The sequence below is a fragment of the Odocoileus virginianus genome, chromosome 8 (genome assembly GCF_023699985.2).
Source record: "Odocoileus virginianus isolate 20LAN1187 ecotype Illinois chromosome 8, Ovbor_1.2, whole genome shotgun sequence".
In the NCBI taxonomy this organism is placed as follows: Eukaryota; Metazoa; Chordata; class Mammalia; order Artiodactyla; family Cervidae; genus Odocoileus; species Odocoileus virginianus.
In genome coordinates this window covers 58426248-58440848 of record NC_069681.1, presented here as the reverse complement: position 1 = coordinate 58440848, position 14601 = coordinate 58426248, and the positions used below count along the sequence as shown (strand labels likewise).

The window sequence follows — 14601 nt, the reverse complement described above, 5'->3', positions numbered from 1 at the left end:
GGAGCCTGCATCCCTGTCCAGTTACCACATCCCTGTATGGCTGTGGCAAGAACTATCTGATTCTCACTCCATTGAGGCTGCCACAGATCAGCTGTTTCATTCTCAGCCTTAAATGTTTCTCCTCTGAATCAGACATCTGCCCCAATGTGGGGATTGGACCCCTGCTTCAGTTCCCCCACCAGCCAAGGGCAGGTCCGGTCCTACTAACACTCCTGTTCTCCCCCTAGTTCCTTCGTCCTACCGAGTTTTGCATGGTTCTATATATTCTTTTCCACTGGTCAGGTCCTCCTATCTGCTCTCAGCTGGTGTTCTGCATGTACTTCTGTGTCTGAAAGGTGTATTCCTGATGTAGTAGTGGAGAGGTACTCCACGTCCACCTATTCCTCCACCATCTTGTTCAGCTTCAGAAAATTTTAAAACTGTGATTAACATGCAAGAACAGATAAGTAATGTAAGTAGAGATATGAAAGTGCTAAGAGAGACTCAAAAAGAAATACAAGTGATCAAAAACATTGTAAGGGAAATGAGGAATGCTTTTTACAGGCAGATAAAGGAAAGAATTTTTTTATTATTATTATAAGGTACTTGGCACTATCCATGAAACAGGATAGTGCTATTTAAAAGTGAACTGGATTAGTTATAAATGTATATTACAAACTCTAGGACAATTACTAAAAAAAGAAATATAACCAAATATAACTAAAAAAAGAAATATAACCTAAGAAAAGAGAGAAAGAATTATATAACATGCTAAATTAAAACCACAAAAAGTAAAGAAAAAAGTGTGAAAGACAAAAACAATAAGAACAAAGAGCAAAGGCAACAAATAGAAAATAATAAATATAGCAGATATAAATCCAATTAAATTATTTTACACACTAATGGTATAAATACACCAATTAAAAGACAGAGATTTGTTACAGTGGACTAAAAAAGCAAGACCCAACTATATGCAATCTACAGGAAACTCAGTTTAAATATAAAGACATATGTAGGTTAGAATAAAAGTATGGAGAAAGATATACCACACCGACATTAAAAGGGAGAAAACATAAGTAGTTATATTATTCCAAGCAGATCAGACTTCAAACTAAGGACAGTTCTCAGGGATAAAGAAGGACATTATATAATGATAAAGGGGTCAAATATCCCAAGAAGATGTAACAATGCTTAATTTAATCTGAATGCATCTAACAAAAGTATGCCAAAGTACGTTAGACAAAAAAAAGTTCGAGAAGGAAATGAACACACCATTATAGCTGGAGAGTTTATATCCCTCTATTGAAAATGAACAGAACTAACAAACAAAATCAGTAAGGACATGGCTGAACTCAACAGCACCATCAATAAATGGAATATACTTCACAGTGTAGCCTACTTTATCCAATAACAGCAGATTGCACATTCTTTTCAAGATCACACGGATTATTCACCAAGAGAGACCACATTCTGGCCCATAATACAATTTAAATAGTTTTTTAAAAAGAAATTTTATAGTATCTGCCCTCTAACCACATTAGAACTAAACTGGAAATCAGTAACAGAAAGATAGCTGGAAAATTCCAAAATACTTGGAGATAAACAACATACTTCTAAACAACAAATGGGTCAAAAAAAGAAATCTCAAGAGAAATTTCAAAATATTTTTAACTAAATGACAATGAAAATACAACTTTATTAAAATTTTTAAGGTATTGCAAAAGAAGTATTTAAAGGGAAATTTATAGCACTGAATGTATATACCATTAAAAAAAATACAGAAAGTCAACAATCTAACATTCACAATGGGAAACTTTAAAAAGAGCAAATTAAGCCCAAAGTAAGTAGAAGAAAAGAGATAATAAAAATCAGAGCAGAAATCAATGAAATTAAAAACAGGAAATCAATGGAGAAAATTAACTTATCCAAAAGCTGACCTTTTAAAAAGATCAATGAAACTCATAAGTCTCTAGTCAGACTAAGAAAAAAAAAGATGACTCAAAATAATAATATGAGAAACAAAAGAGGGAACATCTTTAGAGACTTTATGGACAATAAAAGATAATATTATTATGAATAATTCAACACCCACAAACTTCTTAACCTACATGAAATGGACCACTACCTTAAAAGATATGAGCTGCCATAACCCACACAGAAATATACAGACATATTGTAAAGTAATTAGTCTCCAACTAGTAAAAATAAATGGGAAAAAAAAGAAATATACAAACAATATGAATAAGCCTGCATCCATTAAAGAAACCGAGTCAATAATTAATATTCTTCCATTAAAAAGGGATAAAGTCCAGATAAGTATACAAATGATTTCTACCAAATATTTGGAGAAAAAATTATACCAATTCTCTACCATCTCCTCCAGAAGACAGAATCAGAGGGAAGGCTTCCCAACTCAGAGACCAGTATCACCATATTACTAAAACCAAGCAAAGACACTTCAAGAAAAGTACAGATTGAAGTATCTAATAAACAGAGCCGTAAAATTTTCAATATTAGCAAAATGGATGCAAAAACATATAAAAAGAATTTTACACCACAGACAAGTGAGATTTATCCAAAGTATGTAAGGCTGGTTCAACACTAGAAAATCAACTAGTATAATCCCTCACATCAACAGATTAAAGTAGAAAAATGTCACATCACTGCATGCAAAAGAAGCATAAATCTAACACATATCAATGATTTTTTTTTTTTAATCTCTGTTAACTAGGATTACAGGGAAAGTTCCTTAACTTAACTAAAAACATTGTGGTAGTTAATTTTATATGTCAACTTGACTTGAGTAAAAAGCATGTTCAGATAGCTGGTAAAACATTATTTCTGGATCAGGAGATTTGAGTTAATAAGACTGACTCTCACCTATGCCTTCAGCAGGCATAAACCAAACCACTGAGGGTCCAAATAGAAAAGGCAAAGGAAGGTCGAATTCTCCCTCTCTCTTCTTAACTTTGGACATCCATCTTACTCTGCTCTCAGACAACAGAGATCCTATCTGTCTGACCTTTGGACTACAGGACTTAAACCTTCAGCTCCCCTGTCCCCCATCCCCACCCACCCCCTGCCTGGTTCTTAGGCCTTCAGACCTGGACTGAATTATACCAACAGTTTTCCTGGTTCTCCAACTGTTAAGTGACGTACAATGGCATATCTCAGCCTGCATAACTGCCTGACCCAATTCTCATAATAAGTCTTATTTATGTATATTTATGTATCCTACAATTCTCTTTTCTAGACAACACTGATGTACATAAATATCTACAAGTGACCTATACCTAACATCATATGTAATGACAAGAAACCAGAAGCTTTCACCAGTATCAGGATCTAGGCAAGGATGTCAACTCTCACCACTGCTTTTCAACATCATACAGGAAATCATATCACATGCCCTAGGAAAGACAGGAAAAGGAAACAAAAGGTATACAGATTGAAAAGGAATAAATAAAACAATTTTTGTTGACAAAAGACATGTAGACATTCCAAAGAATCAACCCAATACTCCTTAAAATAATGAACATTATAAGGTTTTAAGATAGAACATTAATTAATGTGCAAAAGTCAATCACTTTCTGAAATACTAACAATGAACAAGTCAATTTGAATTTTAAAACATACTACCATCTATGTTAGTGCTTCCCAAAATTAAACACTTAGATATAAATCTAAGAAAATATTTACAAGGTCTATACAAAAAAAACTATAAAATTCTGATGAACGAAATTAAAGAACTAAATAAATGATGAGATGTCCCATGTTCATGGATAGGAAGACTTAGTACTGTCAAGATATCAGTTTTTCCCACCTTTTAGATTCAACACAGTCTCTAACTTCTAGCAAATCACTTTGTGGATATCAATAAACTGATTAGATTTATATGGATAGGCAAAAAATCTAGATTAGCCAATTCAAATTGAAGGAGAGGAACAAAGCCAGAGGACTGATATAACCAACTTCAAGACCTTCAAGACCTACTAAAAAGCTTCAGTAATCAAGAAGTGCGGTATCAGCAAAAAAACAAACAAATAGATCCATGAACAGACTAGAAAGCCTAGAAATAGACCCACATATAGTTAACTGATATCTGAAAGAGGAGCAAAGGCAATAAAACAGAGCAGAGATAACACTGTCAACAAACAGTAGAAAACATGTGGACATCCACATGCAAACAAACAAAAAAACGAATGACTCTAAATACAGACCTTACACGTCTCACAAAAATTAACTCAAAAAATATCAGCGACATAAATATGAAATACCTACCTATAAAAATCCTAGAAAGTAAGATAGGGGAAAACCTAGATGACCTTGGGTATGGAGATAACACTATAGATGTAACACTAAAGGCACAACTCATTAAAGAAATAATTCATCAGCTAGGCTTTATTTAGTTTCTTTCAAGGGAACAAGAAAAGTCGCCACAGACTGGGAGAGAGTACTTACAAAAACCATGTCTGATATAAAACTATTACTCAAAATATTCTTACTGTTGAGTTGAAGGAATTCTTTCAATACAACAATAAGAAAGCAAACAATCTGATTTAAAAATGTGTCAAAGACGTTAACAGACACCTCCGCAAAGAAAATATACAGATGGCAAGTATGTATATGAAAAGATGCACCACTATACAGCAATTAGAATGACCAAAATCCAAAACACTGACAATACCAAATGTTGGCAAGAATGTACAGCAAAACAAATTCTTACACGTTACTGGCTGGAATGCAAAGCGGTTTTGCTACTTTAGAAGATAGTTTGGGAATTTTTTAAAAAAAAAAACAAAACTTACTATAGTGTCCACAATCACACCACCTGGAATTTACTCCAATGAAATGAAAATTTATGTCCTTGAAAATAAAATTTGCTGTTGTTTAAGTCAGTCCTGTCCGATTCTTTGCGACCTCATGGTAGCCTGTACACTTGGACGTTTACAGTAGTATTATTCATTCATAACTGACAGAATAAAAGCAATCAATATGTCCTTCAGTAGGTGAAGGAATAAATGTGATACATCTAGACAACAGAGTACTAAAGAGCACTAAAAAGAAATGAGCTATCAAGCCATCAAGACACAGAGGAAACTTAAATGCATATCGCTGAGGGAAAGAAAGCTATCTGAAAAGGCTACATGCTGCATGACTCCAACTATATGATATTACAGAAAAGGTAAAATTACAGAGACAGCAAAAAGAGAACTGGCTGCTAGAAGTTAAAGAGGAGGGAGGAATGAACAAGCAGAACATAAGGGATTTTTAGGGCAGTGAACCTATTCTATATAATACTACAATGGTGAGCACACAGCGTTATACATTTGTCCAAACCCACATAACTTACAGCACCAAAAGCAAAGTCAAATGTAAACTGTGAACTCCGCATTATGATGATGTGTCCATGTAGGTTCATCTGCTGTAACAAACGGTGTGAGACGTGGACAGTTGTGCAGGTTGTGCCTGAATAAGAACAGCAGGTACAAGGAACTCTATACACCTTCGGCTTAGTTTTGCCATGAATTTAAAACTGCTCTAAAAATAAAGTTTATTAATTAAAAAATTCTCTACTGTTAACTTGAATCACAAATTCCATTTTTCAACTAAAAGAAAGAATATATCCTTTAAAGTAGTCTCAAAAAGCTGTTAAAAACAAATGGGCAATTCAACAATGCCTTTCTTTCCTCATTCAGAGGACATCAGAAATAATATTTAGACATAAAATAATGATTTCTAAAGGCAATCATTACTGCCAAAACTACAAAACTACAAAAAGCAACAAGGTGCTGTCACAATAGTTGTGAAGAAATACATCACTATCCCAAATAAGTTAAACATACTTATATAACAGTGATTCAAATGTTATATATTACTTCACATTAATTATAAACACATTTTCTCATGACCAAAAGAATTGGGTAATAATCTAATATATGAAATAAAATGAGCAAATATAGCACTCTGCACTTACTCATTATTCTCCTGGCAGTAAAAAGTTTGTTACCCAGTGTATTTGTTATATATAAGACAAAAACACAACTGAATAAAGCAACAAAACAGTCATTCTTATGCCAGAAGATAAAAGGATACACATGTGTATATGTATATATATTCTCATATATTATTAATATATGTCATATATATACATATGAATTCAATTTGCATGTCTCTAAAAAATATCTGGGTTATCTCAGTGACCCAGATAACCATGATGGTGTGATCACTCACCTAGAGCCAGACATCATGGAGTGCGAAGTCAAGTGGGCCTTAGAAAGCATAACTATGAACAAAGCTAGTGGAGGTGATGGAATTCCAGCTAAGCTATTTTAAATCCTAAAAGATGCTGCTGTGACAGTGCTGCATTCAATATACTATCAAATACAGAAAACTCAGCAGCAGCCACAGGACTGGAAAAGATCAGTTTCCTATACAAAGAAGGGCAATGGCGAAGAATGTCCAAACTACCGCACAATTGCACTCATCTCACATGGTATCAAAGTAGTGCTCAAAATTCTCCAAGTCAGGCTTCAACAGTACATGAACCATGAACTTAGATATGTTCAAGCCAATTTAGAAAAGGCAGAGAAACCAGAGATCAATCTACCAACATCTGCTGGATCACAGAAAAAGCAAGAGAATTCCAGAAAAACATCTACTTCTGCTTCATTGACTACACTAAAGCTTTTGACTATGTGGATCACAACAAACTGTGGAAAATTGTTCAAGAGATGGGAATACCACACCACCTTACCTGCCTCCTGAGAAATCTGTACGCAGGTCAAGAAGCAACATGTCAAGTTACAACTGGACATGGAACAATGAACTGGTTCCAAATTGGGAAAGGAGTACATCAAGGCTGTGTACTGTCACCCTGCTTATTTAACTTATAGGCTAAGTACATCATGAAAAATGCCAGACTGGATGAAGCACAAGCTGGAATCAAGACAGCAGGGAGAAATATCAATAAACTGAGATATGCATATGACACCACCCTTATGGCAGAAGGCGAAGAGGAACTGAATAGCCTCTTGATGAAAGTGAAAGAGGAGAGTGAAAAAGTTGGCTTAAAACTCAACATTCAAAAAAACAAAGATCATGGCATCCAGTCCCATCACTTCATAGCAAATAGATGGGGAAATGATGGAAACGGTGACAAACTTTATTTTGTTTGGGCTCCAAAATCAATGCAGATGGTGACTGCTGCCATGAAATTAAAAGATGCTTGCCCCTTGGAAGCAAAGCTCTGACAAACCAAGACAGCATATTAAAAAGCAGAGAAATTACTTTGCAGCCAAAGGTCTATATAGTCAAAAACCACTACTGTGGTTTTTCCAGTAGTCATGTATGGATGTGACAGTTGGACCATAAAGAAGGCTAAGTGCCAAAGAATTGATGCTTTTCAACTGTGGTGTTGGAAAAGACTCTTTGAGAATCCCTTGGACTGCAAGGAAATCCAGCCAGTCAATCCTAAAGGAAATCAATCCTGAATATTCATTAGGACTGATGCTGAAGCTGAAACTTGAATACTTCATCCACCTGATGCGAACAGCTGACTCATTAGAAAAGACCCTGATGCTGGGAAAGACTGAAGGCAGGAGGAGAAGGAGGCAACAGAGGATGAGATGGTTGGATGGCATCACTGACTCAATGGACATGAGTTTGAGCAAGCTCTGGGAGATGGTGAAAGACAGGGAGGCCTGGCGTGCTGCCGTCCACTGGGTCGCAAAGAGTAGGACACAACTGAGCGACTGAATAACAACAAATGTACAGGGGGAGAAACAATGGTGATGCTGAAGACAGCACACTGTCTTCACTAACCTTTTCAATCGTTTGCGGTTTTGAACATATTATATAATCATGAAAAAAAAAAAACAGTTTTAGGTGGAAAGTCTTACTACTCTAACAAAGAGGACAGGTCACTCAACAGTGTTTTCAAAATGTTTCTTTCTACTAATTATGCATTAATTTAAAAAGGGGTTTAACAAAACAATTCTGTTTCTCTATATGGAAAAATCTTGAGACAACTTATCACTTGTTGCTTGCATTTAGGTCGCTTCAGTCATGTCCAACTCTTTGCAACTCTCTGAACTGTAGCCTGCCAGGCTCCTCTGTCCATGTGATTCTCCCTGCAAGAATACTGGAGTGGGTTGCCATACCCTCCTCCAGGGGATCTTTCTGACCCAGGGATCGAACCCACATCTCCTGCAGCTCCTTCATTGCAGGCGGATTCTTCACTGCTGAGCCATCATTTAGTACGTGGTATGATACAATAACCACCAAGAGATAAATGTTTCATTTTAAAGTACCTGACTGAACAAACTTTAATATTCTGGCAGAAAATAAGCTGTCAAAGGAAAACAATAGGAAAATGGTAAAAGAATTAACATAATCATTTAATACAGCATCCTATGCTTATATTTTTTCAAACTGTTAATTTTTAAGTAAGAACCTATGTACCACTCAGCTGCTAAAAACTGGTTCCCTGGTTGGTGTGTGCTAACAATCAGGAGAATTGGCAAAAAGATTCTGGCCCTCAAAGCAAGATGAGAGGAAAACATCACATTCTGTGATCAGGATGGAAACCTAAGTAGCCACAGAATCTGAGGTTCAATGCATGGGCCAACTTTTATAATTTATTACCAATGATGCCAACAGAGCTGGTAATGTGACAGAGCTGACAGGTCCTTCCTACAGTATTATTACAAATGCCTAATGTCTAATTTTATACCATTCAGACTCTTCCATTCTAAACTTAAGTCAATGAGAACATGATCTGTTCTATGGTTAAAACTTTTAAGAGGAAACCCAAGTGTTTGGGACTTTTTCACACCTATATAAATTACAGTCAAGGATGCAGAGATAGATACTCTGCAAGGAAATACAAATAGTAAGAAGCAGGCCATGCAACAAACAGTAAGCTCCTCCACAGCTCTTAACCATGACTGATTATCTCTGCACCTCCCACTGTTTGTGGTACAGTTCATAGAACACAGGGCTGCAAAATCAAGTCTAGCAAGTAGCAAGTATTTAACTGGAGGCTAATTACAATATTTTGATGGCCTCTACCATACATCAACATGAATCGGGCATAGGCAAACATGTGCCCCCCGCCCTCCCCAACCCCTCCTGACCTCCCAAGAGGTCTTCTTTCTTTAGGGCAAAGGGCACTGAAGATACCAAAATTACCCCTTGAATTTCAGAATCACTCTATGAGAATCTTAGATAACTCTCATTCATTCTAGGTCTAGTGTATATCTCAAAAGTTTTTGGATCCCTCAACTCTCCCCAAATGTTATCAGAATAACTACAGGAGGCTGCATAAGGATGCGGAGACACATTTGTGCTGATGAGAACCTAGAGTCTAGGTTTCCAAGGGAGCCAAAAACCACAACAGATCTATAAAGCAGTGCCTCCCAACTGTTTTTACATGATGGAATATAAAGAACAATTAGTGGCTCTATTGAACAGAGAGGTAATCAGACAGGCTGGCCTTGGCAAACAGTCTCAAACGCTCAAGAAATGAATACGTGTAACCCATCTGCGTTGCACCAGTGTGACTTGATACCGTATTAGTAGAAAGGCTCTGCCCTAGGATCAGATACCCTCAGCATAGTTAGGTTATAGTCAAAACAACAGTAAAGAACAGTGCTACAAGACTCACAGAAATAAGAAAACAAACTAGTGGTTACCAGTAAGGAAGGGAAAGGGGAGGGGCAATAAAGGAGTGGAGAAGTAAGAGGTATAAACTGTTAAGTATAACATAAGCTACAAGGTTATACTGTACTATATGGGGAATAGAGCCACTATTTTATAATAACTATAAATGGGAGTATAACCTTTTAAAACGGTGAATCACTACACAGTACACCTGTGAGTTACATAATATTGTACGGCAACTACACTCTAATAAGATAAAAAATTTTTAATTTGAAGAAAGTAGTGCTATGAATCAAAACACCATCAGTATCCTTACACTTTAACAGATAAATATCTATTGTCACCATTAAAAGCACATTTTCGTAAGAAAATTAATTTCTTACATATTTAGCTCAGATGAAAGACTCCTCAAGGGACACTATTTTAACAAGGTCTCCACAAGAAATACTGTGTTTTAAAAAAATTTATTTTGATGGCCCATTTCTTTGTTCTTCCACAAAATTCAGAAATGGTATATTAGCCTGATTACTCTAATACATACAATGCTTTCTGTCTCTGATGATCTCTGTTTCAGTTGTATACAGAGAGAAATTGATTGGGTCTACAAAACTGGATGGGAATCCTAGCTGTCAGCCATTCAGAGACCCTGAACTCACATCTACAGGGCTGTTTATGATCCCACTGCCCACAATCTACAGAAAAACATTCTGGAAACTGAGTCGACATCCCCAGGATAAGAAATGCAGAGACTATTTACGCACACAACTGCATATTACTCCAAAACTTCTGTTGCCCTTTTATCACTCATGTTTCCTTTTCAAAACAGATTGAATATATAAAAGTTTCCCACTCTAACCAAAAGCCATGAGGTGACAGGAATTTCAGTAGAGGAAAAGAATGATAGTAATTAAGCCCTTATTATAGTCTGCTCTTCAAACTAGAAAATGACCATCTCATGCCAGCAAACTATATTTTCCAAGTTCTTGGGATGTAGTTGCAATGTAAATTAATTAAGAGAAGGCTACTCTCATTATCTAGTGGGTGGGGCTGTAAACTGCAGGGTAATTTGGCAGAAAATATTAAAAGCCATAAAATGCACATGCCTTTCGCTCCAGCAATTCTAATTCTTGGAATTCATCCTAAGGTAATAATCAAGGATGCACAAAAGAACATTTATTTATTTGCTGCTTGGAATTACTAAATCTTGGAAGCAAACTAAATGTCCAAAAATAGGATGGTGTTTAAATAAATTACCATAAGGCTGTAAAATAAAATACCATAAAGGGTCATTTAGAGATGCAGAAATAGCCCACTGACATACACAGGTTTGTACTACATATTTCTAAACATAAAAATCAAAATACAAATAGCATCTAAGAAGTTACCTCATTCCAAGTATAATGAATATTATGTAGGTTTACTTTTCTTATCTGACTTATTTTTCTGTTTTCTACTATTTCTCTGAGTACATAAAGAGTATGCTGTGTTTTGATAAAGGCAAACGTAAAGAGGGAAAACAGTGCAGGAGTTGGTTTGGGGGTTTTTTGGGTTTTTTTTTTTTGCAGTATTCCAGAAAAAAGAAACTAACCAGAAGAGGAAGGATTAGGAATGGGCTTTAGGGAGAACTCCCGACAAGGGTGATTGTGAAGCTCTGAAATGTGCAGTCAACCGAGGTCACAGAATCTCTTTTCCTTGGGGATTTGTAAGAAAAGGGGGGCCAACTTTCATTTGAGGACAGCTCGAATGCAAGCCTAACCTCTGTGGCCTTTTGTGGCTCCATGTGCAAAAGGATTGAGCCAAAATACAATTTTCACTCGCTGACACACAAAATGGTCCATTTCATACGCTGCCTCTGATCCTCCACAATCCTTTCCCCCGTTCAAGGGAAGGTGACCCCCAAGGTCTTACACCGGACACTGAAACCCAATGACCTTGAATCTACAGGCCCAGCCACTTGCCAGAACTTCACTCAGAAAACATAGTAGAATGTGAGCTAACATTCTGCAGCATACAAATGAATTCTGACTTTTCCACGTTATTTTAATTCTAACTTCAGCCACTTACATTTGCCAAACTGAGACAAAAAAAAAAAAGAGCCTTTATTTCAAATCTTATCTGTGTTTACCTCTAAGTTTTATGGATATAGCTGGAGACAAATGAACAAGATCAATTCTGAGAAGTTCCTTTGATACAGAAAAGCCCCTAATTTTGTTTTCTGATGACTTCCTATGAAGACAAATGGAACACTTCCCAAATCCATAATTAAATGTAGCTATGACCTGGGAATCAGTCTTCTAGCCCAGTGAAAAGGGTAGAAGGTGGAGAGGTTGACAGCCAAGCATGTTGAACCAAGAATGCGCAGTTAAAATAGGGTTCTGCTAGTCACCATATGGAGAAGATTGAGTCAGTGGAGAGAGACACAGAAGAGCCAGGATGAGGGATTCAGCCAAGACTGAAATACACAACCCCATGACACAACTCAAGCAAGGTGGTCTTTAAGGACAGAAGGATGAGGTAAGCTATGTGTGAAAGGAAACTTAGGGACCAGTTTGTAAGACAAAATCAGGTGGAGGGAAAAATCCTTCTCCCGAGGCTCTCACGCTTTCGGCACAGGATGACCCTTAAACCAAGAGCTTTGTCAACAAGGCATCTAAGAGATCCTTCCTTCCTCTAAATATCTGAAGGCTTCAGTTCTAAATAAGGTCATGCATCTTTAAGGTATATTATTCTCTGCATCAAACGTTTAAGTCTTGTCATTTTTTTTAATTGGGATATCATTGCTTTACAATGTTGTATTAGTCTCTGCTGCACAATGAAGTGAATCAACAGTATGTATACACGTCTCCCCTTCCCACTTGGATCTCCCTCCTGCCCCCACCCCCATCCCACCCCTCTAGATCACCACAGAGCACCAAGCTAAGCTTCCCTGGGATACACAACAGGCTCCTACTAGCTATCTGTTTTACGCATGGTAGTCTCCATCTGTCACTCCCAACGTATCCCAACCCTTCCCCCACTATCCCACGTCCACACATTTTTTCATTTTAAATGAAAGAGTGAACAGGACATAAGAGAGACCTATCCCTTAACAATAAGTCTCCTATACACAGCATTCTTGGGCTTCCTGGGTGGCTTCAGCAGTAAAAGAAACTGCCTGGATACTGTGCTCTGGAGAGTTTCATTTTCTGGACAGGGCAAGGGTATATCTCTATTAAGTGCAATTTTAAAAGAGAAAAGTCTTAGGATGGAAATATTCCTAATGTATTTTACATAGAAGGTAAGGGCCATAATTTTTTGACGCCTCAGACCAATAATTACGAACCTCAATGACTATGCAATGCTGCAGAGAGATAACTTCGGGGCCCAAAAGTGTGTCTACACTAAATGACCTGAAACTACAGTGCTTCCTGAGTTCTTGGATCTGCATTTTATAGTCGGTCAGGCTTCTACTTCTCAACATTATTATTACTTCTTTTTTAACCAAAAATGAAAGATCCTTGTGCCCTGGGGTGAAATAGAAGGAACATCAGACTAAGAGTCAAATTGATTTATGTTACTGTTCTAGGTAAATGACCTTAGATATGTCACTAAACATCTTTGGGCCTAAGTAAGGGGCCTCCCAGGTAGCACTAGTGGAAAAGAACCCACTTGTCAGTGTAGGAGACCTAAGAGACTTGGGTTCAACCCCTGGCTCGGGAAGATCCCCTAGAGGAGGGCACGGCAACCCACTCCAGTATTCTTGCCTGGAGAATGCTATGGACAGAGGAGCCTGGCGGGCTATGGTCCACAGGGTCAAAAAGAGTCAGACATGGCTGGAGTGACTTAGTACACAATGCTTTATGCAAATTTTCTGCTTCTCATTTGTGTATATTCTTTAAAAAAAATAAGTCAGGTAAACTTAGCTGGAAAGTAATATAGATACTTAAGCATGCAGTATGTATCTTTTTACATCCCCTTCTACACATTAGGGCATGATCACACTGTTTATCTTGGGCGGAATACCCTTTCCTCCTCATTGGTAACGCATCTTTTACTCATCCTTAAAGCCTTTATTCAAATATGGGTCTGTAAAGAGTCTTCTGACTCTTCTATAATAGTCATCACAGACTGCAATTAACGAAACATCATATACTGGTGGGTTAAACAACAGAAATTAATTTCTTCCAGTTTGAGGAGCTGAGAAGTCAAGATCAATGGGCTGGTCTATTTGGTTCCTTAGGAGGCATCTCTGGTCTGCTGCAGATGGCCATCTCCTGTCTGCGTCCTCACATAGGAAGAGAGAGCTCTCGTGCCTCACATCTCTTTTTCTAATGGCATTAATTCATCACAAGGGTTCCACCCTCATGATCTACTTATCCCCTAAAGGCTCCACCTGCAAATGCTATCGCACTGGGGTTAGGTCTTCAACACACGGACTTGGGGGAGACATTTTAGTCCACAGAATCTACAAAACTGAAGTCATTTCCTCTCCAGTTCCCCACTAGACTGTCAGTTCCTCCTCAGGGCTGAACCATACATATTAATCATCTTTGTGATTACACCCCAGTCCCCAGCATACTGATTGAGACTAAGTACATCTATGGAAAGCATTCAGTCCATGCAAGAGACAGAAGCCCTTCCACAGATCCCAGTTAACAGAACACCATTCTAAAAAGCTTCCTCATAGGATTATCATCAAATCTTCCTTTTACTGCAATAAAGACATACACAGAGAGAGAATATATGGCACAGTGGAAAGAATCTGCCTGCCAATGCAGGAGATGCAAGAGAGGTGGGTTTGATCCCTTCTCCAAAGGAATATCCCCTGGAGAAGGGAATGGCAACCTGCTCCAGTAGTCTTGCCTGGAAAATTGCATGGACAGAAGAGCCTGGAGAGTTACAATCCATGGGGTCGTAAAGAGTTGGACAAGACTAAGGGACTTCCCCGATGGCTCGATGGGTAAATCTGCCTGCAACACA

General features: G+C 37.5%; 1 protein-coding gene across 9 annotated transcripts in view; it reads right to left on the bottom strand.

Moving 5' to 3' along the window:
- Positions 1-14601, bottom strand: part of KLF12 (KLF transcription factor 12) — a 708032-nt gene that overhangs the window by 299560 nt on the left and 393871 nt on the right. For 2 of the 9 annotated variants that reach the window (XM_070471579.1, XM_070471578.1), the window contains exon 3: positions 3349-3389. The exons of the other annotated variants lie outside the window; for them this stretch is intronic. The gene's annotated coding sequence lies outside the window, so the exon portion shown is untranslated. The remainder of the gene's footprint in view (positions 1-3348; positions 3390-14601) is intronic. 9 annotated transcript variants of the gene reach the window in all.